Source organism: Nicotiana tomentosiformis, chromosome 2, assembly GCF_000390325.3.
Source record: "Nicotiana tomentosiformis chromosome 2, ASM39032v3, whole genome shotgun sequence".
Taxonomy (NCBI): Eukaryota; Viridiplantae; Streptophyta; class Magnoliopsida; order Solanales; family Solanaceae; genus Nicotiana; species Nicotiana tomentosiformis.
The window spans coordinates 84,913,265-84,937,183 of NC_090813.1; the positions used below are offsets into that span (position 1 = coordinate 84,913,265).

Sequence of the window (23,919 nt, forward strand, 5' to 3'; positions counted from 1 at the left end):
ATCTGTCTGTTTAATAAGAAGCTGGTGCAAATCATTTCATTGAGTTGCTTGCAACCTGCATGCATTAGCTGCTTGTAAGCTGTCTGCATGAGCTGCTTACAACCTGCATGTTTAATAAGAAGCTGCTGCAAATCATTTCATTTAGTTGCTTGCAACCTGCCTGCATCAGCTGCTTGTAGATAAACTTCAATAGAGTCCTAAATGGAGAATCTTCTTTAGGAAGATTATCTATAGCGGAGTAATGAATGGACATCCACAATATAATATTTTCATAACACTCCCCCTTAGATGTTCATTAAAAGATAATGTGCCTCGTTAAAATCTTACTAGAAAAAACCCAGTGGAAATTTTTTTAGTGAAGCAAAAAGAGTACACATATTTAGTAATACGCAATTCTAGCTGCCTCATTAAAAACCTTACAAGAAAAACCCCATGGGAAAAAATCTTAGTAAGGAAAAAAGTGTACAGTGCGTATTTCACTCCCCCTGATAAAAACCTTGTTTCAAATATTTGAGTCTCCGCATTCCAATATTGTCTACCATCTTCTCAAAATTTGAAGTTTACAAAGACTTAGTGAACAAATCTCTCGGATTGTCACTTGAACGGATTTGTTGCACATCAATATCACCATTTTTCTGAAAATCATGTGTGTAGAATAATTTTGGTGAAATGTGCTTCGTTCTATCTCCTTTTATAAATTCTCCCTTTCATTGGGCTATGCATGCAACATCGTCTTCTTATAAAATTGTGAATCTTTATCACATTCCAAACCACATTTTTCTCGAATGAAATGAATCACTAATCTCAACCATACACATTCCCTACTTGCTTCATGAATAACTATTATCTCAGCATGATTTGTAGAAGTAGCAACAATAGATTGCTTTGTGGAGCACCATGATATGATAGTACCTCCACATGTAAATACGTACCCAGTTTGAGATCGAGCTTTATGGGGATCAGATAAATAACCTGCATCTGCATAACCAACAAGATCTGCACTACCTTTGTTAGCATAAAACAAACCCATGTCAAGAGTTCCCTTTAAATATCGCAAAATATACTTAATCCCATTCCAATGAATCCGTGTAGGAGAAGAGCTATATATTGCTAGTAAATTAACAAAAAATGCTATGTCATGCCTTGTAGCATTAGCAAGATACATAAGTGCACCAATTGTACTGAGATAAGGTATTTCAGGACCAAGGAGTTCCTCATCCTCTTTCGGAGGTCGGAATGGGTCCTTATTCACTTCAAGTGACAAATTCTCTTAGATTTATTTTGTAAATTGAAATGCACTTGAACTCAAAGTTTCTCGCTTCAAATTGCATGGGACGCACTCTGTTGTAACAAATTCTTGTAGTCCTCTTAACTTTCCAAACTATCTGCCCAAGTTTCACACAATTCGGGCTTTAAGTGATCTCAAAATGCCCAAATCTTTACTTGTTTCCCTTAAATGTCTCTGTCATCTTCAAAACTTGTTCAAGTGCTTCATGATTAGACTAACTTTCAAGACCAGACTGAGAATTCTACGTGCATATCATGTCACTAGAGTCACCATGAAAAGAACTATAAAAGGAAAAGAGAACTAAACAAAAACTGACTAGAAATAACAGAAAACAGGAGATTGCATTCGACAGACGGTGAAAGGGTTTGAACAACAAAACAAGCAAAATATACTTGGGTTACAACCCTAGAACAATCCTAGATAACACTAAACGAGGTAACAAGACTCATCGATCTACGCAAAATAAAAGGATAGAAGGGTTTGAGTCACAAGACAATATCCGGATTACAACCCTGAAATAACCCGGACAATAGAAATGATGACAAAAAAAAAACTACCAAGACTCCTCCATGGCTAACCAATAAAGCAGTGTCTTTCCAATTTTCAAGCTCGACATCTTAGCCACTGAGTCGCACATCGACATTACTAGGACCTTCACAAGTCCCCATCACGTTGACCCTAGCAAATAGCTTTTGGGTCCCTTTTTCCAACTCGTTCTTAAGATCAACTTCTGGAACCGAGACTGATAGCACTGAAAACTTTGCGGCAAGTGGCCCTCCAAGGAACTCAGAAGAGTTCTCATATTCCTTTTCAACACAAATCATGCCCACCATATGCGTCTCATTATAAACATGTAATGGATTTTTGCTAGTATCCGCTGCATCTGGATTTTGCATGATAATGTCACCTGCATCAACAAGATTCTGGACTGCTCTTTTCAGATTTCAACACCTTTCTATGTTGTGCCCCGGGGCATTAGAGAAATATGCGCACCTTTGAGAATAATCAAAATTCTTTGGAAGGGGGTTCGACATTTTTATCTGAATTGGCTTCAACATGTCCAATTGCCTCAACTTTTGGAACAAACTGGCATATGATTCTCCAATAGGAGTGAAAGACTTTTCTCTTTGCTATTGCCTTTTCATTTTGTACTTCGTCCTCGGTTGGAACCTTTTGCGGGTAGGTGGTTGATATGCTTGTAGAGGTGGGTAAGATATTTGTGGTGGCGGTGCAAGCCATTGCGGGTCTTGTGGATGTGGAGAATATGACGGTGCATTTTGGATAGAGTACTGGGAAGGTGAAGTATGACTTTGGAGATTTTGTGGAGAGAAGTAGCATTGGGGAGGATAATCTGGAGTACGAGGATATTCATGTGGTCGATATTGAGGCTGAAAGCATTGAGCAGGAACACCCACTGGATCTTATCATTGGTGGGGCTCAACAACATCTTTTCTATTTCTCTTTCTTCCACGCAAACTTACTGAGATGTTCTGAATGTCTTCTGTAATATCTTTCAATGCAGAGTAGCTCATAATTTTGCCTGACTTGATTCCTTCTTCTACTATCTCCCCCATTTTTACCACATCATTGAAAGGCTTACCTAAAGCTGGGATCAAATGACTGAAGTAGGTGGGTCTTGAGATTGTAGCAAAAGCTCAACCATTTCTTCTTCATAAATCGGAGGACTGACTCGAGCAGCTTGTTCCCTCCATCTGAACCCAAACTCCCTAAAACTTTCTTCGGGTTTCTTTTCCATCTTAGATAGGGAGGAGCGGTCTGGGATAATGTCTAACTTGTACTGATAGTGTCGAACAAAATCTTGAGCTATGTCATCCCATGCATACCACTTACTGACATCTTGACGAGTGTACCATTCCAAGGCTGCCCCACTCAAGCTCTCACTGAAATACGCCATCAACAACTCATCTTTCGCGCCAACACTTCTCATTTCACTGCAATAACCCCTCAGATGGGCTACTGGATCTCCACGCCCATCATACAAGTTAAACTTTGGTATTTTAAACCCCATGGGCAGATGAATATTAGGAAACATACACAAGCCATTGTAAGACATGTTAATCTGATTATCCATCCCTTTCATGTTCTTTAAGGATTGTTCTATACCTTTCAGCTTTCTGGATATCTCATCTCGCTCTTCTTTCCTTGTGAACTTTTCATTTTTGACGTGAGGCTCATTCTAAGAGCTATGATTATATGAGTCTGGGACCTGGTGGGCCAACTCTGGGGGGTAGTATTGGATATCAAAAGGTTTGAACTGGTGTTCACTGTTGGATCTATGAAAGAAACATTGTTGAGAAGTTGTGATAGCGGGGATAGTGGATACGACAAGAGGGCTATTTTTGGCAAATATAGTTGGAGGAAGAACAATGGAGCTACTAGGGAGGTTAGGAAAGCTATGATAAGCGGGAAAATCTAGAGAATATGGGGGATCATCTGACATGATTGACCGGGGCTTGGGTGGGAGTGGCATCTAGGAAGCTAGGTGGTGGCAGGGGTGGTGCCTTACCAGTCATCCAAGTCTGATACATGTCCACCACGTGTTGTCTTAACATCCTTACCTCTTCAACCAACCCAATGTCTTGTTCAACTAATTGCTTTTGGGCACTAGTATCAACGAACTCAATTCCGTTGTCGTCTTCCATTGCCTTTCAACTTTATGTTGTAGGGAAGAGTAATAGCTTAAGAACCACAAACCAACCACCCTTATGTTATAATAAAGATAACAAAGAGGAATAAAATAAAGTCATCACATTAGCGTTAGGGCATTTAACATAAGATAATCTCACATTATGTGCAGTGCACCTAGTCACAATTATCGGTTCTAAAATGACTTCGAGGGTACGAATGTCATATTGGCATCATCCCAAGTTCACTCTTCTTGCCCCTTTTTCTCTTCATTTTTCTCATTAACACTCCTTGGTTTGCTCATTTTCTTTCCTCTCTTTTCGTTCCTCTCTTTTTCCTTCTGATTGTCACTCTTTTCTTTCCTCTCATTTCTCATATCCCACAACTTTTTTTTTTTAATTTATTTTTAAAAATATGATTCGATCGAACCCGATGTAGGTTGCCTACGTATCATGTTCCACATGAATCGGACCAAGCGTAGTTCTGGAAAAGTAGTGGACAAAATAAACTAAAAACAAATATCTTTTTGGATTTTCCATTTATAGCTTTTTTTGGTTTACAAATATATCATAGGAATTACGATAACAAAAGATTCGACAAGCTCAACTAGATTACGACAAACTGTGACACCACCTAAACGAATCAGTACTACTGGACAAGATTTATAAAATAAGAGACAAAACATACTCAAAATATAAAAAGTCTCCTCAAACAGCTCCTGAAAGCAACGGTCCTGACTAAGATTGTCCCTGGGGCATCTATCATGCTCAAGCTCCGGTAAATAAATCCACACCTTAATGAGAAAAATAAGATTAAATAGATTTAGTAACTCAAGACACTATGCGACGCCACAACACCTCCTATTGGACACATGCAAGATATGATTGGGCTATTTTGCAAAATGGCCTACGTGGCCAAGGGTGGCTATTAGTGCAAACTCAATTAGGCTGACCTCTAAGACACAGAAAACACCTCACGAGGGCCTATGTAGCCCCAACCTCTTAGGAATCAGGGTCTCCAAAATTACTTTGCAAAAATGGCCCCACTTTGCAAAAATGACCTATATGGAAAAAAATTGGCTAAGCATGCAAATTCAACAGGAATGAACCTTAAACTGGGAGAACATCTTTTTGTGGACATAGGATTCTAAGACATGGGTCACTGAACCATTTTGCAAAAATGGCCCTATTTTGCAAAACGGCTGATGTGGCCAAAATGGCTAGACATGCAAGATTTGGCTACGACCCCCGAAGCCAAGAACTTAACTCACTAGGAAGACTGGACCCTATATGGGCTGCCTACGTATCCCATCTCAAAAGACGAGAATCAGGTATCCGTAGTTCGGGAGGATTAGATATGGGAGAAAGCTTTGAAAACAAATGCAACTAATTTGGAAAAATTGTTGTTTTCTTTTTGGAAAAATGATAAGAAAGTGTAAAATCTTTATTTTATTTTATTTTATTTAGAAAACGGGCAAGAAACTAAAAGTGATAAAACCCTCAATATTCTCTCTTACTTCATTTTTCACCTTCCTTCCCAAACATCAGTCTGACAAATGACCTTTCTACCCTCAAAGATATAACATTTAGCACATAGGATGATTTAATGTCCTTTTGGGCCGGCGGACCCATTTGACACAATTTGGACAGGCTTCCTACAAAGGATACGGTACCTAGGACCAGACCGGGCCCTGCTAGGTCACAAATGATATGATTCAAATAAAAATGAACTAAAGGCTGACCTACGTTTGAGGTTCACTAACAAGGCAATTCGGGGGAGCGTATGGTCGATAGTGACTGCTCAAGCTTTTCACTCACTCCATACGTCCGACGACCCCCACTCCTAAAATAAGGTTGACTCAACGAAGAGTTCGTGTACGCGATGCGTACTACGAGACTTGTTGTAGAAAGAATTGACCGGGTAATGTATATGATGACAGTTATAAAGCAGTAACACATAAAGAAAAACTGTAAACACATAAACAACTAGCAATAATAAAACGACATAAACAAAAATAAAAATCAAATAAAGAAAATAATAAACATAAAAACCTCAAGCGAATTGTAACGACCCGGTCGTTCGTTCTGAGAGTTATAGATCCGTTTTCCCCATCTATCCTTATTTATGTGTTGTTCAGCTGTGTTGAGTTGTATCGGATTAGTTGGTTCGGGTCCGAAAGGAACTCGGAGTGAAATAAGACACTTAGTCTCATAATTGAGAAATTTAAGTTAGAAAAGTGGACCGAATATGGATTTATGTGTAAATGACCTCGGAATTTAATTTTGATGATTCCAATAGCTCCGTATGATATCTTAGGACTTGTTGGTCTATTTGGTTAAGGTCCCTAGGGGCTCGGGATGATTTCGAATGGTTAATGAGAAGTTTGGAAGTTGGAAATTTCATAAGATTAAAGTTTAAAGTGAGTTCGCATAAGACCTAAATTCCATTAAGCATAACTCTCATTATACGAAGTGTAATATGGTGTATTACCTATCAAATTAAATATCTTTGAGTCTAGTTTCTAACGCTTCAAACCGTTCGTCATTTGGACATTCCTACAAGAAGTTATGACCAAATTGCCAAAGGCTGGCGGAGGAGCCTGCGGATGCGAAGCATCCGAGGTCGCGTCCGAAAGAGAGGCTGGCAGTGAAGTGCTGCCATAGCGTCCAGGTCCGCATCCGACCTTCAAAGAGGAGTGAAGTGGGGATGCGAAGCATCCAGGGCCGCATCCGAAACCCAGAAATCTGGGCCTATAAATACAAGGTCGGGGAAGGGGGATATTTTGAGTATTTGTGGGTTAGGGTTCTTGAGGTGAAGGGACGATTTTGAGCTCAAATCATGTCCAATCAACCAAGGTAAGCTGTTAATGATGTTTTGGGTTGATTATTACTCAATATACATGATTTCTAACATCATTCGTACATCCAAATACAAGATTTCATCATCAAATCCTCAAGAACACAAAAATCACCAAAGTTGTGATTTTCAAGATTGATCTACTAGAGGTAATTCCAATGCTTCAAACTTGTTTATTATGAGTAGTTAGAAGTATTTGAAGCATTTGTTACATGTTTTAATGGTTGAAAGATTGGATTATAAAACTCTAGTTCATGGCATGAATAGTACTTTTGAGAATGGTTGGTCACACATGTGATGTTAGGATTATGAGTTGTTAAAGAATGATGGTGGGATGAATTGTTGATAAATGATGGGAGTTGCAAGAACTAATTCTATGGTTAATAAATGTATAAATGTATGCCCACTAGGTGTTTGGTAGATTGTCTAAATGGCTGAAACTATGGAATGGGTTACTAATGTTGGTCCCAATAGATGTTGATATTGTAGATTGAAGTTGCTTAGCATAGTAGATCGTTGTATTATCATTAAGGGGTGAATTTCAGTTTCGGATCGTTGGCATTGAATTGAGAAGACAAGAAAGCATTCAGAGGTGGATATGCACGGAGTGGAAATTTCCTGAGTATTGATTAGCTTGCTCGACATTGGGTTCATCTTGTTGAGGTAAGTAACGATTGTAAATCTAGTCCTGAGGGTATGAAATCCCGGATTTTGTATCATTCTATTATTTTAAAGTGACGCACATGCTAGGTGACGGGCGTGTGGGCGTGCACTGTTGGGGATTTGTGACTTGGTCCGTCCCGTGGCAACTGTAAAGTTGCATACTTTGTTGAAACCGTTGATACTTATATGATTTAGAAAGAACTTTTGTAAATTGGGCCGAATGCCATGTTTGGGCCTTGCGCCAATGTTGTTTGGATCCTTAGGGGCTATTTTGTATCATCCTCTCACTGTTTTTGATTGAAAATCTATACTCAGTCATGGTTATACTTGTTTACTGCATAACTCAGTTTTATGACTCTATTTTGATGCATACAAATGTTTTGGGCCGAATGACTTGTTTTACTGAAATGCCCGAGTGGCTTTAAATATTTATGACTGAGTGTGGCCGAGGGCCTGATTTGTGAGGATGAGTGTGGATCGGGGCTGCCCGCCTGCAGCATACTTGTGACTGAGTGAGGCTGAGGGCCTGATTTGTGAGGATGAGTGTGGATCGGGGCTACCCGCATGCAGCATACTTTATTATTATCGCACGTGAGTTGTCCGTGCAGATTATAGCGCTTGGGATAAAGGATTCCCTCAGGAGTCTGTACACACCCCCAGTGAGCGCAGGTACCTACTGAGTGCGAGTGCCGAGTGCCGAGTGATGAGTGATTGTGAGGTATGCCCGAGTGGCAAGAGTGATTGTTAGGAATGCCCGAGTGGCAAGAGTGATTGTGAGGTATACCCGAGTGGCAAGAGTAATTGTGAGGTATGCCCGAGTGGCAAGAGTGATTGTGAGGTATGCCCGAGTGGCAAGAGTGACTGTGAGGTTTGCCCGAGGGGTTGTTTATGATTTCATCATTTTTACTCACATTTGCTGAGCCTTTGTTTGAAAAACTGTTGGAAAAATATCTTTAAATGATTTTTACTGGAACTGGGTTTAAACGAGATGTTTGATTCAAATCCTGATTTTTAAGAGCATGTGGTATTTTGCTGAGATTTCCTGATATGAACGTTACATGCTTTATTGCTCGTCACTACTGCTCAGTCTTTATTTATTGTTGTTACTTATTGAGTTGGCGTACTCACGTTACTCCCTGCACCTTGTGTGCAGATTCAGGTGTAGCTGGACACGGTAGCGGTTATTGAGTATTCTGGTTGCAGGTTTTCTCGGAGATAGTAAGGTAGCTGTTTTGCGATCGCAGCCCCTGCTCTTCTCCCTCTTATCTTCCTCTAGTTGTATTTAGCTATTTTCCAGGCTGAGTTAGCCTTGACATTGTTAGACAGATCGTAATAGATGCTCATGACTAGTGACACCCCGATGTCGGGCTTTTCTTTTCCGCACTTCTGTTTTTCTTTGATTTGAACTCTTTAAATGGAGGTTTTTAACTTGAAATTATCTTTGAAATGAATATATTGGTTTGTTTTGGAAATGAGTCGGCTTGCCTAGTTCCACGATAGGCGCCATCACGACAGGGTTAGTTTTGGGTCGTGACAGATTGGTATCAGAGCCTAGGTTACATAGGTCTCACGAGTCATGAGCGGGTTTAGTAGAGTCTTGCGGATCGGTACAGAGACGTTTGTACTTATCTTCGAGAGGCTACGAAACCTTTAGGAAGCTTCACATTCTTGTATTCTATCGTGCGAAAATGATTCAGCTTGAGACATAACTCTTTGAATTCCTTCCACGCATCTCGTATGCGCACATGAGCGCTCGGTATCAGTTGTGCATCGCCGGCTTGTGATTCTATGAACAAGGTTGAGATGTGTATTCTGTGTTATGGTGGTGGGCCAGTCTGTAGGACATGAGGCCATGGTTAGACCGCAGCTTAGGCTCGGTAGCTTGAGTTGTAACCTATACATTTGGACTCATATGTCCGATAATGTCACTACGAGTTGAATTGTGGCTCGATGAGCAGTGGAATGGCTTTGTGGTGAGTATGACGTAACTTCTAGAAGTGTTAAGACTATGTGAATGTGACGAGAAATGTTTTATTTGAATGTAAAGGAAGGCCATTGGGTGCTTGGATTTTCATTTTGATGCGACGTACCGTCTCGAGTGTGAATGTTTTGAAGGATCTTTCACATTGTTAAATTTTGGGGCAAATTAAATTCTCATGTATGTCAATGAGTTTGAACTCAAGAAGAGTAAGTGGTTGTGTAGTAATGGTAGTTGCGAATGGGTATTTGATATTGATGGCTTGGGAAAGATAATCTTTGAAGAGACTTAGAGTCGGTAATATTTTATTGGTTCAGGTGCGACAGAGATACATTTCGATTTGATGCAATAGTTGGGTAGAAAATTATGAGGGAAGACATGGCAGGAAGTATTTCGTGGTGGTTGAAGTACTAACAGGTCAAGTAGGAGAAGTAGAGGTTGAGAGGTTTCTTAAAAGAGATGATTTAACCGAAGTAAGAGAGGCAAATTAGCATATGAACTCACTAGTAGGGTAGTCGTGCGCCTTGAGAAAGTGCAGAATGGTTTCGAATCATGTTAGTATGTGAATCGGCCTGCAAACTCTATTTGGAGTGATGGTTAGAGTACAAAGGAAAAATTTAATATGGCAGAAAGGAGTGTGTTTGAAATGAATAGAGGCATGGAGATCTGATTATCATGTCAGGTGCAATATGACTTGAGTTCGGAAGGTATTGTTGACGTATAGTTGATGTCAATAGGGAAAGTGCAGACTTGTACAAATGGTGGGCGAGCATGAACTCAGGAGAATTTACAGATTTAGTGGTCGTTGCACTCAGTGCAGTGTCATTGGAAGATATCGGTAAGGAATTTCACATATAGGTTATCTCATGTGTGCAGCTAGCGGTGGCATGATGTTGATGAAGCGTTTGCGAGGAATATTACTCACTACCCGGTAGGAGTTCGCATATGTGATTTTGGCTGGAGATTCAGAATGTTCATGAAAGGCTTAATAAAAGACTTCGAGAAGTCTGGCAGGTTAACGGTGCGAGACCTTGGTAATTGAGAAGGAGAAATCCTTACAATTTCTAATTTTATATAATAGCAGCTTAAGGCTAAGTGGGGGAGTCTGCTATCGACGAGTTGATTGCACGGTTATGGGTCGTATTATTTTCGGTTCAGGGTATACCGGTGAATCAGTTATGACTTGCAGAGGTCGAGGTCGAGGATGACTCGGGTAAAGGAATTTCTGGACACAAGTTGTATTACGCTCTATGGTTATAGGAGGACTATAAAATAATTGAGTGGTTATTCGCAGAGAATGTAGTGTACATGGAGCGGGAATTTGCTCGGTTACGTAGGAGTGTGGGTTACTTTTTATTCCCTTAGTTGTTGGTGTGCTAATGGGGCACAGGTCGTTTCAGTCCGTTTGGTCGGTTAATTTGAGAATTGAGTAGAGTGGATGACTCTCGAGAATGGTTCCAATGGATTCAAGATTTATAAATATGGCTAGAAAACTGGGAGTTGCATTGAACGGTATTGAGACTCGTGGCATCTTATATCATTGTGAATTATGCATTTCAGTATCAAGAAGGTAAAGGAAACTATTTTAGATTCACCTAAAGTCTCTTCGGAGTAAGTATTTTTGGTTGTGGAACCTTTGGAATACATAAAAAGGGAATTCGGCGGCTTATAAGCCTTAGGGCGGTGCGATTCTATGCTAGAGTTCATGGGGCAAGTTTTAGTTAAGGATAGTAGTGTTCTAATAAGGAAATAAAATAGCAATTTGAAGGCAATTTGGAAAGGACTTGGGGAAATAGTACAGTTTGGAAGTAGGTTGGTGTAGCACAGTAATGGGTATGATCGATTATTTGTGTACTTATGACGTGGCTAGTATCTACAGGTGTTTCGTGGCAATGCTCCCGAATTTGGCAACCTGTGTGGCTTGGTGAAGTTAGAGGAATTCGGTTCAGATAGCTTGATTATGTGCAAATGGATTTCAAAGTGTTCATGATGGGTTCTACCATGGTTTGAACCAGATATTTTCTGCCGATGTACGGAACGTGTTGTGTGTTATGATTTTCCCCTAGAAAGAAGCAAGAAAGAGGTTTCTGACTAATAAGGTATGTAATTTGCTAGTGACTTAGAGTTGATAATGGAATTCTTATGCTTGTCACATGATGGCATAATAGATGTGGTGTGTTGTGCGGGAATAGGATTTACATGTACCAGGCCACAGTTCAGTTTTGAAGGGAAGGACATAAATTCTTAGGGAGCATGAATGATTTCCGATGACTAGGTGGCACAGAAGAAGCTTCAAAGTATTTCTCGTGGGAGGATTGTGTATGAGAGAGGTGTTAGGCATTCGGGCGATGGAGGTGGAATCAAATAGGGTGATTCATGTATTCTATGGAATTGAAGATTGGGAGTTCTCATGAGCAGATTATTTCATGGACTGTGAAGTTGTGGCCGGAGCTAGCCAGATGATAGAAGGTGTTATGATTCCGTCATTGTGGACGTTCGAAGGTTGTTTATCTATTGGTGGCTGACCATAGTTGATTTGAGGCCCATTGGTAGGCCCAATTAGGATGTGTATTCTACACCGATCAGGATTGATTGGCTGCATACTGCTATTGTTGAAGGATGTGCCATTCGGTTGATGTGAAGCTTATTCGTGTTCTGGAATGATTGGTGAGTTACTTTTCTATGCTACGAGGAGTTGTGATTAGTTGGTTATATGCACATATGGTGCGGTTCTATTATGGCCTTATAGCAGAATTTGAGCGAGAATAGTATTGGATATTGCTTGGTTGATGATGTATTGGTCACGTTCTTTCAGATTTTATGTGGCATGGTGTCGTTTGCTTCTCTGTGGTTATAGTAATGTACTTTGGGTACTTGATATCGAATTGCGCATGGTTATTGATTTTAGCAAGGTGACTTGAGGTGTTTCATATGGACCAGTATTTGGATAGGGTCGCGTATTGCAGCAGGGTTATATGGAAATATGATCCCTTGTGTAAGATTCGTATATTATAGTTCTGCGGTGTGTAATGGGTTATTAGCATTGCGTCGGGGTGGTAATCGTTGAGCTTGCAGAACGGTTCTCCTGTTTGGGTCATTATTACGATTGGGTACATTTGGAATGTTGTTATCTGGTGCACGGATTGCACGGGTTGTGGATTTAAATTGTATTGATGTGTCATGTCACTAGAGTGGTCGTGCTGGAGGAGACGAGGTCATTGGGCCTAGAATAGATGCTATCAGATTGATTGTGGTATAATTAGGAGGATAATATCGGAAGTCGGCTTTGAAATTTGCTATAGTTCTTGTAGAAGGAACGGGAGCTCCATGACCTGTTGGTCTAATGAATGGTTATGAATTCGATATGTTTCTTTTATCATCGGCAGTGTACAACGGTTTTAGAACGAGGTTTTGTCTGATATGAGGTTTATTACCAGCACTTGTTGATTTGAGTCGATACTGTGATTTGAAATCATTGCATCGAGCATTCGAGCTATGCGGTATTTGAATTTGAGTATTTGAGTTATGGTTACGGCTTTTGGTACAGCTTGTTCAGACTTATACGGTATGTAGAAGCGAACTTCTAATCTTATAAGAAATTTCGGATGTCGTAAATTTGATTCGAAGGCTTGTGGGCTATGTTGAATTGAGGAATTTCAGTTATGCTGTGCTATCGGACTTGTATGGGTTAGAGTGATGTGGGATCACCCCCGGATATGTGCATGGGAAAGTTACACAGTGATTTGATGGCTTTTGGAACAACTCTGGGCACGTTCGAGGACGAACGTATGTTTAAGTGGGGGAGGATGTAACGACCCGGTCGTTCGTTCTGAGAGTTATAGATCCATTTTCCCCATCTATCCTTATTTATGTGTTGTTCAGCTGTGTTGAGTTGTATCGGATTAGTTGGTTCGGGTCCGAAAGGAACTCGGAGTGAAATAAGACACTTAGTCTCATAATTGAGAAATTTAAGTTAGAAAAGTGGACCGAATATGGATTTATGTGTAAATGACCTCGGTATTTAATTTTGATAATTCCAATAGCTCCGTATGATATCTTAGGACTTGTTGGTATATTTGGTTAAGGTTCCTAGGGGCTCGGGATGATTTCGAATGGTTAATGAGAAGTTTGGAAGTTGGCAATTTCATAAGATTAAAGTTTCAAGTGAGTTCGCATAAGGCTTAAATTCCATTGAGCATAACTCTCATTATACGAAGTGTAATATGGTGTATTACCTATCAAATTAAATATCTTTGAGTCTAGTTTCTAACGCTTCAAACCGTTTGTCATTTGGACATTCCTACAAGAAGTTATGACCAAATTGCCAAAGGCTGGCGGAGGAGCCTGCGGATGCGAAGCATCCGAGGTCGCGTCCGAAAGAGAGGCTGGCAGTGAAGTGCTGCCATAGCGTCCAGGTCCGCATCCGACCTTCAAAGAGGAGTGAAGTGGGGATGCGAAGCATCCAGGGCCGCATCCGAAACCCAGAAATCTGGGCCTATAAATACAAGGTCGGGGAAGGGGGATATTTTGAGTATTTGTGGGTTAGGGTTCTTGAGGTGAAGGGACGATTTTGAGCTCAAATCATGTCCAATCAACCAAGGTAAGCTGTTAATGATGTTTTGGGTTGATTATTACTCAATATACATGATTTCTAACATCATTCTTACATCCAAATACAAGATTTCATCATCAAATCCTCAAGAACACAAAAATCACCAAAGTTGTGATTTTCAAGATTGATCTACTAGAGGTAATTCCAATGCTTCAAACTTGTTTATTATGAGTAGTTAGAAGTATTTGAAGCATTTGTTACATGTTTTAATGGTTGAAAGATTGGATTATAAAACTCTAGTTCATGGCATGAATAGTACTTTTGAGAATGGTTGGTCACACATGTGATGTTAGGATTATGAGTTGTTAAAGAATGATGGTGGGATGAATTGTTGATAAATGATGGGAGTTTCAAGAACTAATTCTATGGTTAATAAATGTATAAATGTATGCCCACTAGGTGTTTGGTAGATTGTCTAAATGGCTGAAACTATGGAATGGGTTACTAATGTTGGTCCCAATGGATGTTGATATTGTAGATTGAAGTTGCTTAGCATAGTAGATCGTTGTATTATCATTAAGGGGTGAATTTCAGTTTCGGATCGTTGGCATTGAATTGAGAAGACAAGAAAGCATTCAGAGGTGGATATGCACGGAGTGGAAATTTCCTGAGTATTGATTAGCTTGCTCGACATTGGGTTCATCTTGTTGAGGTAAGTAACGATTGTAAATCTAGTCCTGAGGGTATGAAACCCCAGATTTTGTATCATTCTATTATTTTAAAGTGACACACATGCTAGGTGACGGGCGTGTGGGCGTGCACTGTTGGGGATTTGTGACTTGGTCCGTCCCGTGGCAACTGTAAAGTTGCATACTTTGTTGAAACCGTTGATACTTATATGATTTAGAAAGAATTTTTGTAAATTGGGCCGAATGCCATGTTTGGGCCTTGCGCCAATGTTGTTTGGACCCTTAGGGGCTATTTTGTATCATCCTCTCACTGTTTTTGATTGAAAATCTATACTCAGTCATGGTTATACTTGTTTACTGCATAACTCAGTTTTATGACTCTATTTTGATGCATACAAATGTTTTGGGCCGAATGACTTGTTTTACTGAAATGCCCGAGTGGCTTTAAATATTTATGACTGAGTGTGGCCGAGGGCCTGATTTGTGAGGATGAGTGTGGATCGGGGCTGCCCGCCTGCAACATACTTGTGACTGAGTGAGGCTGAGGGCCTGATTTGTGAGGATGAGTGTGGATCGGGGCTACCCGCCTGTAGCATACTTTATTATTATCGCACGTGAGTTGTCCGTGCAGATTATAGCGCTTGGGATGAAAGGATCCCCTCCGGAGTCTATACACACCCCCAATGAGCGCAGGTACCTACTGAGTGCGAGTGCCGAGTGCCGAGTGATGAGTGATTGTGAGGTATGCCCGAGTGGCAAGAGTGATTGTGAGGAATGCCTGAGTGGCAAGAGTGATTGTGAGGTATGCCCGAGTGGCAAGAGTGATTTTGAGGAATGCCCGAGTGGCAAGAGTGATTGTGAGGTATGCCCGAGTGGCAAGACTGACTGTGAGGTTTGCCCGAGGGGCTGTTTATGATTTCATCATTTTTACTCACATTTGCTGAGCCTTTGTTTGAAAAACTGTTGGAAAAATATCTTTAAATGATTTTTACTGGAACTGGGTTTAAACGAGATGTTTGATTCAAATCCTGATTTTTAAGAGCATGTGGTATTTTGCTGAGATTTCCTGATATGAACGTTACATGCTTTATTGCTCGTCACTACTGCTCAGTCTTTATTTATTGTTGTTACTTACTGAGTTGGCATACTCACGTTACTCCCTGCACCTTGTGTGTAGATTCAGGTGTAGCTGGACACGGTAGCGGTTATTGAGTATTCTGGTTGCAGGTTTTCTCGGAGATAGTAAGGTAGCTGTTTGGCGATCGCAGCCCCTGCTCTTCTCCCTCTTATCTTCCTCTAGTTGTATTTAGCTATTTTCCAGGCTGAGTTAGCCTTGACATTGTTAGACAGATCATAGTAGATGCTCATGACTAGTGACACCCCGATGTCGGGCTTTTCTTTTCCGCACTTCTGTTTTTCTTTGATTTGAACTCTTTAAATGGAGATTTTTACCTTGAAATTATCTTTGAAATGAATATATTGGTTTGTTTTGAAAATGAGTCGGCTTGCCTAGTTCCACGATAGGCGCCATCACGACAAGGTTAGTTTTGGTCGTGACACGAATATTCTAAAAAACTAACAAGATCAAGTACCAGCTCGAACCTGCAACTCCCCAGCAGAGTCGCCAAAGATATCACACCCCTTTTTTCACCTTTTAACCCCCTTTAAAATATATATAAAAAAGTGATTTAAAAGCTTAAAAGGGTTTTCAAACTGAAAGTGACAAAGAATTATGTTCAGAAGGATTTTTCAGAGTCGCTATCTGACATTTGGTTTCGGTGTGCCAGGTAACCATTTTTTTAAAAAGAATTCATTCAAAACACATTTGACCCTAAAACTGACTGCACCATAAATTCTAAGTAAGGGGTTCATTTGACTCGGGGAGAAGGTGTTAGACATTCCCCGAGTCCCGTAACTAGTACGGTTGCACACTTGATCTAGTCGGCTTTAAAGAATACTAAAACCGAGGCAAAAACACATAGAGAAAATAAACAAACAAGAGGCTCGAGGTTATTCCCACCTAAATAAAAGAAAATAAAATAAGAGCAAAAAAAATATAAAAAAAATACTATACTACGCTTCCATGATGATATCGTCCCATCCTTGGCCTTCATTTACATGTACCTCGGGGCATTCCCCAGATAAAATAATAAACTAAAGGGAACAATCTCTTGCCTCAAAACTTAAACAAAATCCTAAGGCTTGCCTACCCAAGTGTGGTTGGCTTAGGCATGCTCCTAGCGAATAATATAATGTCACGACCCAAAATCCCACCACAAGCGTCGTGATGACACTTAGTCTCTAAGACTAAGTAAGCCGATTTTAATTACAATTCAAGCCATTCTTTTTATATATATCAACATCGAAAATAATTGCAAATATAACAACCTCCCAAGACTGGTAATACTGAGCCACGAACTCTAACTGAATACATGAAATGATCTCAAGGATTGAATACTCAATACTGTTCGAATAATCATTAACAATACAATAAAATGGAAAGACTCCAAGGGACTGCGACGACTAAGCAGCTCTACCTCGAATCCTTGCGATCATACTTTAACTCTGTCCGAGTCCGATATCTCCAACACCTGGCTCTACACAAAAATGTGCAGAAGTGTAGTATGAGTACACCACAGTCGGTACCCAGTAAGTATCAAGACTAACCTCAGTGGAGTAGTGACGAGGTACAGTCAAGACACTCACTAGTCTAATAACATGTGTAATATAGCATACAAGAATAATAGGAAACAAATAACAATGATGGCAATAATAATCAACCAGTGATATAAACATCAGGGCGGCAAGAACACCATAAATATTGCTCAACAAATAATGAATGCAAGTACAACCAATTAATCAAGTCCTTCAAATATAATTCTTTTTCCTATAAATCTTTCAAATAATAATATGCAGGATATAATACTTTCCAATAATTTTATTTCGAATATATTTCCTTCAAATGAATATCTTTCAAATATAATTCTTTCAAATAAAATTTTGGAATATAATTCCTTCAAATAAAAGTCACCTTGTGACACCTCATTTCATATTCATAAAAATATGGGTCTCAGCCCACTTTCATATTTTCACGGTACCTCGTGCCTATATTTCTATCACAACTACACGGACAACTCACGCGCCAAAAATATCAATATATAAAAGAATCTGCACGATCAATTTACTTTAGAAATAGTTTGAGTGAAGAAAATGACATTTGCACTTAAATTAAAGCATCAGATAAACTACTGATTTGGATTTAATACTTATTAATTTAAAACATAATAGAAATTTTCTTTTATTTAAAACAATTCAGTCATAAAAAATCAGTAAAAACCAGAAATATAAATCTTCAGAGTCTCGTACTAAAATGCCAAAGCCAATATAATACAACAAGGAGAACAAAACATATAATAATAAAGTCAACTAGTACATCACCAAAGAAGACAAGAATTTACATATCACGAAAAAATAAAATAACCAAAGGCAAGTGCATCCATAGAAAAATGTCAACAAAAGGGCACTCCCGAGGTACCGCCTCGTAGTCCCAAAAGTAAATATACAAGATATGGGGATCTCCCGGAATACCGTTCTGTAGTCCCAAAGTAAATATGCAGGACATGGGGATCTCCCAGAATACCGTTCCGTAGTTCTAAAGTAAATATGCAGGGGGATCTCCCGGAATACCGTTCCGTAGTCCCAAAGTAAATATGCAAGACAAGGGAGGATCTCCCGGAATACCGTTTCGTAGTCCCAAAGTAAATATGCAGGGGGATCTCCCAGAATACCGTTCCGTAGTCCCAAAGTAAATATGATTTCAACAACTGCACATCAAGTGCTCACATATCACAAATGGATCATCAAGTACTCAAATATTACAACATATCACAAATTTCAATAATATATTATTCTTTTCACAATAAGAAACCCACGGCTCGGCCATAATGAGCACAACATCTTAACAAAATATTCGGGAGTGAATAACTCAACCGAATAATATTTCACTATTCGGCACTTTGCCTCAATATGATTCACAGCCTTCATAATTCAAATTCTTGATAATTATATAACGCTTCGGTTTAAACTTATTTCATTAATTATTTGCAGATGAAAAATTCATAATAAAATTAAATTCCAAGAAATATCAAATCATCAAACTCACGGAATTCACATAAATATACAAGTAATAATCACATCAAATTGTCATATAAAAATAAATTTAACAAATGCGAATTGAGGCATGGCAAATAGATGATTTAATAAATGTCAGCGGTTATACAATTTACTACACAATAGGCCTAAAACTTTAACCCAATATATTTTGCACATATAAGCCCGAGTACGTACTCGTCACCTCGCGTACACGGCTTTTCACATTTCACAAATGGCACATAAGACTCGATGCCTAAGGGGTAATTCCCCCACTCAAGGTTAGGCAAGATACTTACCTTTTTGAAGTTAGGACAATATTCTAAAATAGCCTTCTTGATTGAACTGACCTCCGGACAACTCAAAGCTATCCAAATTAATTGTACAACCTCATTAAAATTTATCGAAAATAATTCTGAATAATAATATGTCGGCTTAAAAAATTATTCCAAAAAAGTCAAAAAGGTCAACGCGGGGCCCGCCTCTCAGAGCCTGACATAATTTTCATGACATCCGAACACCCATTCCGATACTAGTTCAACCATACTAATTTTATCAAATTCCGATAACAACTCGACCTCCAAATCTTAAATTTTCGTTCTTGAAAAGTTTTGCAAAACTCTTGATTTCTTCCATTTCAATCCAAAATAAATGATGAATATAACCATAGAATCATGAAGTATAATCACTTTCGGATATAAAACACTTACCCCAATCCATATAGTGAAAATCGTCTCAAACATCGCTTCAATCCGAGCTCCATAGCTCCAAATATGTTAAAAATGGTTGAAACCTCGAAATATAGCTACTGCCCAGGTATTTGCTCTTTGTGATCGCGGAAAATGCTTTGCGATCGCGAAGCACAACTTTTCTCAGCCCAAAATTTGCCTTTCGCGATCGCTTAAAATGCTTCGCGATCGCGAAGAACAAGTGCCCAACTCTTCCAGATAGCCTCTAGTATAATGATCATAACCTTTGGTACAAAACTCCAAATTGCAAATGGTTTAACTTTCTGAAAACTAGACACCAAGGGATATAACTTTCATTTGTTGCTCATCTCTCAATTCCTTATAGATTGCTAGATATAAGCTTTCAAGTCAGCCTTGTGCAACAGAGATTTTCAAACTCTTCCCATATAGCATATAGTTTATCCACCATAACTTTTTGTACACAACTTCAAATATTAATTGATTTACATTTCTGAAAACTAGACACAAAGAGCTATAACTTTTATTTTTGGATCATCTCCAAATTCCTTATAGATTGTGAGATATAAGCTTCCACAGTCGGGTGAGTGCAGCAGGATTTTCCTCTACGCGATCGCGATTCACAGTGTCCAAACAACAAAATTAATCTTCGCGATCGCGACCGTTTGTCCGCGATCGCGATGCATACCTCTGTGGACAAAAACCAGCAACTAAAAATGGCCTAGAAATGATCCGAAACCACCCTGAAACTCACCCGAGTCACTCGGGACCCCGTTCGAACATACCACACATCCTAAAATACAATACAAACTTAGTCGGGGCTTCAAACTACGTCAAACAACGCTGAAATTACAAATCGCGCATCGAATCAAATTTTGAGTTTTCAAATCTTCCAACTTCTATATTTTGCGCCGAAATATATCAAATCAATCCGGGATGATTTCAAATTTTGAACACAAGTCATAAATGATGTAATGGAGCTATTCCAATTTCCGGAATCATAATCCGACCTCGTTATCAAAAATTCAACCTTCGGTCGGATTCTTCCAAAAATCTTATATTTTCTAACTTTCGCCAAAATGCGTCGAATTGACCTACGAACTTCCAAATCCAAATCCGAATATATGCCTAAGTCCGAAATCATCATACGAAACTATTGCCATCATCGAAATTCTATTCCGGGGTCGTTTGCTCAAGAGTCAACTCTCCGGTGAACTCTTTCCATTTAAGCTTCTAAATAAGAATTGTTCTTTTAATTTAATTCTGAATCTTCAGAAAAATAAACTCAACAACACCCGCGGATCATAATACATATTGCGAAGCTTTTCGAGACCTTAAATCACTGAACGGGGTATTAATTCTTAAAACGACAAGTCAGGTCGTTAGATTCTCCCCCTCTTAAACATACGATCGTCCTCGAACGTTCCAAGAATTATTCTGATGATATTAAATTACCGAGTGCATTATTTCACACATACTCACGGGTGATTCTACGTCACCGTAAATTTAACAGGGGTCCGACAACATCATCTCAGTGGAGATTATTTCTTTTATTCACACTTGTAAGCTTTAAAGCCAATTTCCTTACACTCAAATAAATTTCAAATTCCTCACATCAACACACGGTATTAGTCTCAACCAGTTATAGTAAATCGTGCCTACGCACACATCATACATATGTCCATAGCCACATCTCTGGTCATAATAGATGTTTATAATTAATTTCAGTATCCTCAATTAATCGCATCTTAACCAAAATTTCATATCTAATTCTTCAGAACACTGATGGCAACACGCGAGGCATGAAGAACTCATAATTACTGTCACGACCCAAAACCCATTAAAGGTCGTGATGGCGCCTAACACCGTTGTCAGGCAAGCCAACCTTGACTAATTAATTTAATTACCTATTTTAGTATTTTTGAAATCAAAATTTCCTCAATTAAATAGTAAAGATAGAATTCATAGAGTAAGTGATAAATAATTTAGCAACTGAATTACTAAACAACCCATAACCACTCCCAAAACCCGGTGTCACAAGTGCACGAGCATTTACTAGGGAGTTAAAAAATAAAATAAAGCATCTGTCCAGAATACAAATTAGACAGGAAAAAAATATATAAATAATTCTGAAGGAGACTCTGTTGGATGCGGATCGTAATGTAGAATGCAGCTCACCCAAGTCCCCGCATTTTAACCACACCTCTGCGCCCACAAGGCCGCTAGACATATCTGTGCCTGCACAATAAAAATGTGCAGCAAGTGTAGCATGAGTACGTAAACAACGTGTACCCAGTAAGTATCAAGCCTAACCTCAAAGAGGTAGTGACGAGAGCTCGACTTTGACACTCACTAAGGGTCAATAATATTAATAATAATAAAATAATAATAATAATATTTAAATCGACATGATTCATAGAATTAACATAAATTTTTCTTCAACCAGAAAAAAAAATTAAATTCCTTCAAATGCGACAATTTCCAATTTATTAATTAACTTCACAAGTTGGAATAACATATCCAAGTATCGTATAATTATTATTATTAGGCACGATTTCTGCCGATGTCGTACGACCCGATCTAGAGTGTCGTGTACACTGCCGAGGGACGTGCGGCGCGATCCATAGATGCATCTATCCTGCCGAGGCTTTCGGCCCGCTCCACAAGAAAGGAGGACATTTTCTTATGTACCTCCGGAAGGAGAGTATATTTATATAAGATCAATTCGAGAGGATGGACAATTTCTTTTAACAATTAATTAATTTAAACAGAAAATTAAGCATATGAGATTTTCATCTTTTAATATCTTTCCTTAACAATTCACAATATATATCAAATAATTAAATTAAATAAAAGATACAATTTACACAAGTAATTCATGCTTTGAGTCATAAACTACCCGGACTTTAGCATTAATAGTAACTACGCACGCACTCTCGTCACCTCGTGCGTACGTAGCCCCCCCGTAGCCCCCACAATTAGCAACAATTATTAGTTCAATTCCTTATGGGGTAATTTTCCCCTCACGAGGTTAGACAAGAGACTTACCTTATCACAAAGCCCACTTTCGATCACGATGTCGTGTAAAAATTCCAATTCGGTGCCGAAAATCCGAAACTATCCAAATGTTATACAAAATAATTAGTACATGCTCAATAATTCGAAATGAGGCTATTAATTCAATTACCCAACCCAAAATGGTAATATTTCTAAAATTCACCCCGGGCCCACGTGCCCGGATTTCAGAAATTTTCGGAGGGAATCGTTACCCATAATCTCAAGAACTCAAATATATAATTTCCATCCAATTCCATAACCACTTTCGTGGTGAAAAATCAAAAACACCAATTTCTAGGTTTTTCTTCAAAACTCTAAATTTCTACAAATTTTCATGTCTGAATCCATGTATAAACCTTGTATTTAACTCACAACTAGTAGGAATCACTTACCTCATGATTGATGGTGAAAATGGTGCTCACAAATCGTCCCCAAAATCGGCTCCCATGAAGAAATGGGGTGGAAATGAGTCCAACCCCCGTCTTTAACAGAACACTGCCCAGACCCGTTCTTCTTCGCGTTCGCGACAAATGCCTCGCGTTCGCGAAGGCCAAACGTTCCTACCCCAGCATTTCCTCTTCACGTTCGCGTGACCAGTGTCGCATTCGCGAAGGTCTGTCCATCCAAGGCATCGCGTTCGCGTTCAAGCCATCGCGTTCGCGTAGGCCAAATAGCCTTAGGCCCGTCTCCTTCATTTCTTCTACGCGTTCGCGATTGCCCCTTCTCGTTCGCGAAAGCTCCTTAGGAACCTCTCCGCGTTCGCGAGCCCTCCTTCGCATTCGCAAAGGCAAAAACCAGCACCCCCAAAATTTCTTCTTCGCGTTCGCGAAGAAGGAAACCAGACACCAGAAACAACAGTTCCAAAACAGCCCAAAATGATCCGAAACCACCCGAAGCACACCCGAGGCCCTTGGGACCCCGTCCAATCATACCAACCAGTCCTATAACATAACACAAACTTGCTCGAGACCTCAGATCGCATCAAACAACATCAAAATTATGAATCGCACCCCAATTCAGACTTAATGAACTTTAAAACTTTAACTTCTACAATCAATGCCGAAACCTATCAAATCACGTCCGATTATCATCTAATTTTGCACACAAGTCATAATTGACATTTCGGACCTGCTCCATCATCCGGAATCGGAATCCGACCCCGATATCAAAAAGTCCACTCCCGATCAAACTTCTCAAAATTATCCAAATTTCCAACTTTCGCCAAATGACTCCAAAATGATCTACGGACCTCCGAATCCACTTCCGGATGCGCTTCCAATACCAAAATCATTATACGGAGTTATTCCCAGACTCAGAATCCCAAACGGACATCG

The 23,919-nt window shown here is 39.5% G+C and overlaps 1 long non-coding RNA gene across 1 annotated transcript in view; it reads right to left on the reverse strand.

The window, feature by feature from the left end:
• Positions 1 to 1,604: 1,604 nt before the first annotated feature.
• The window catches only part of LOC138906575 (uncharacterized), a 64,333-nt gene continuing 42,018 nt past the window's right edge, over positions 1,605 to 23,919 (reverse strand). Inside the window, exon 2 of the long non-coding RNA XR_011414035.1 lies at positions 1,605 to 1,800. This is a non-coding gene — a long non-coding RNA (uncharacterized lncRNA). The remainder of the gene's footprint in view (positions 1,801 to 23,919) is intronic.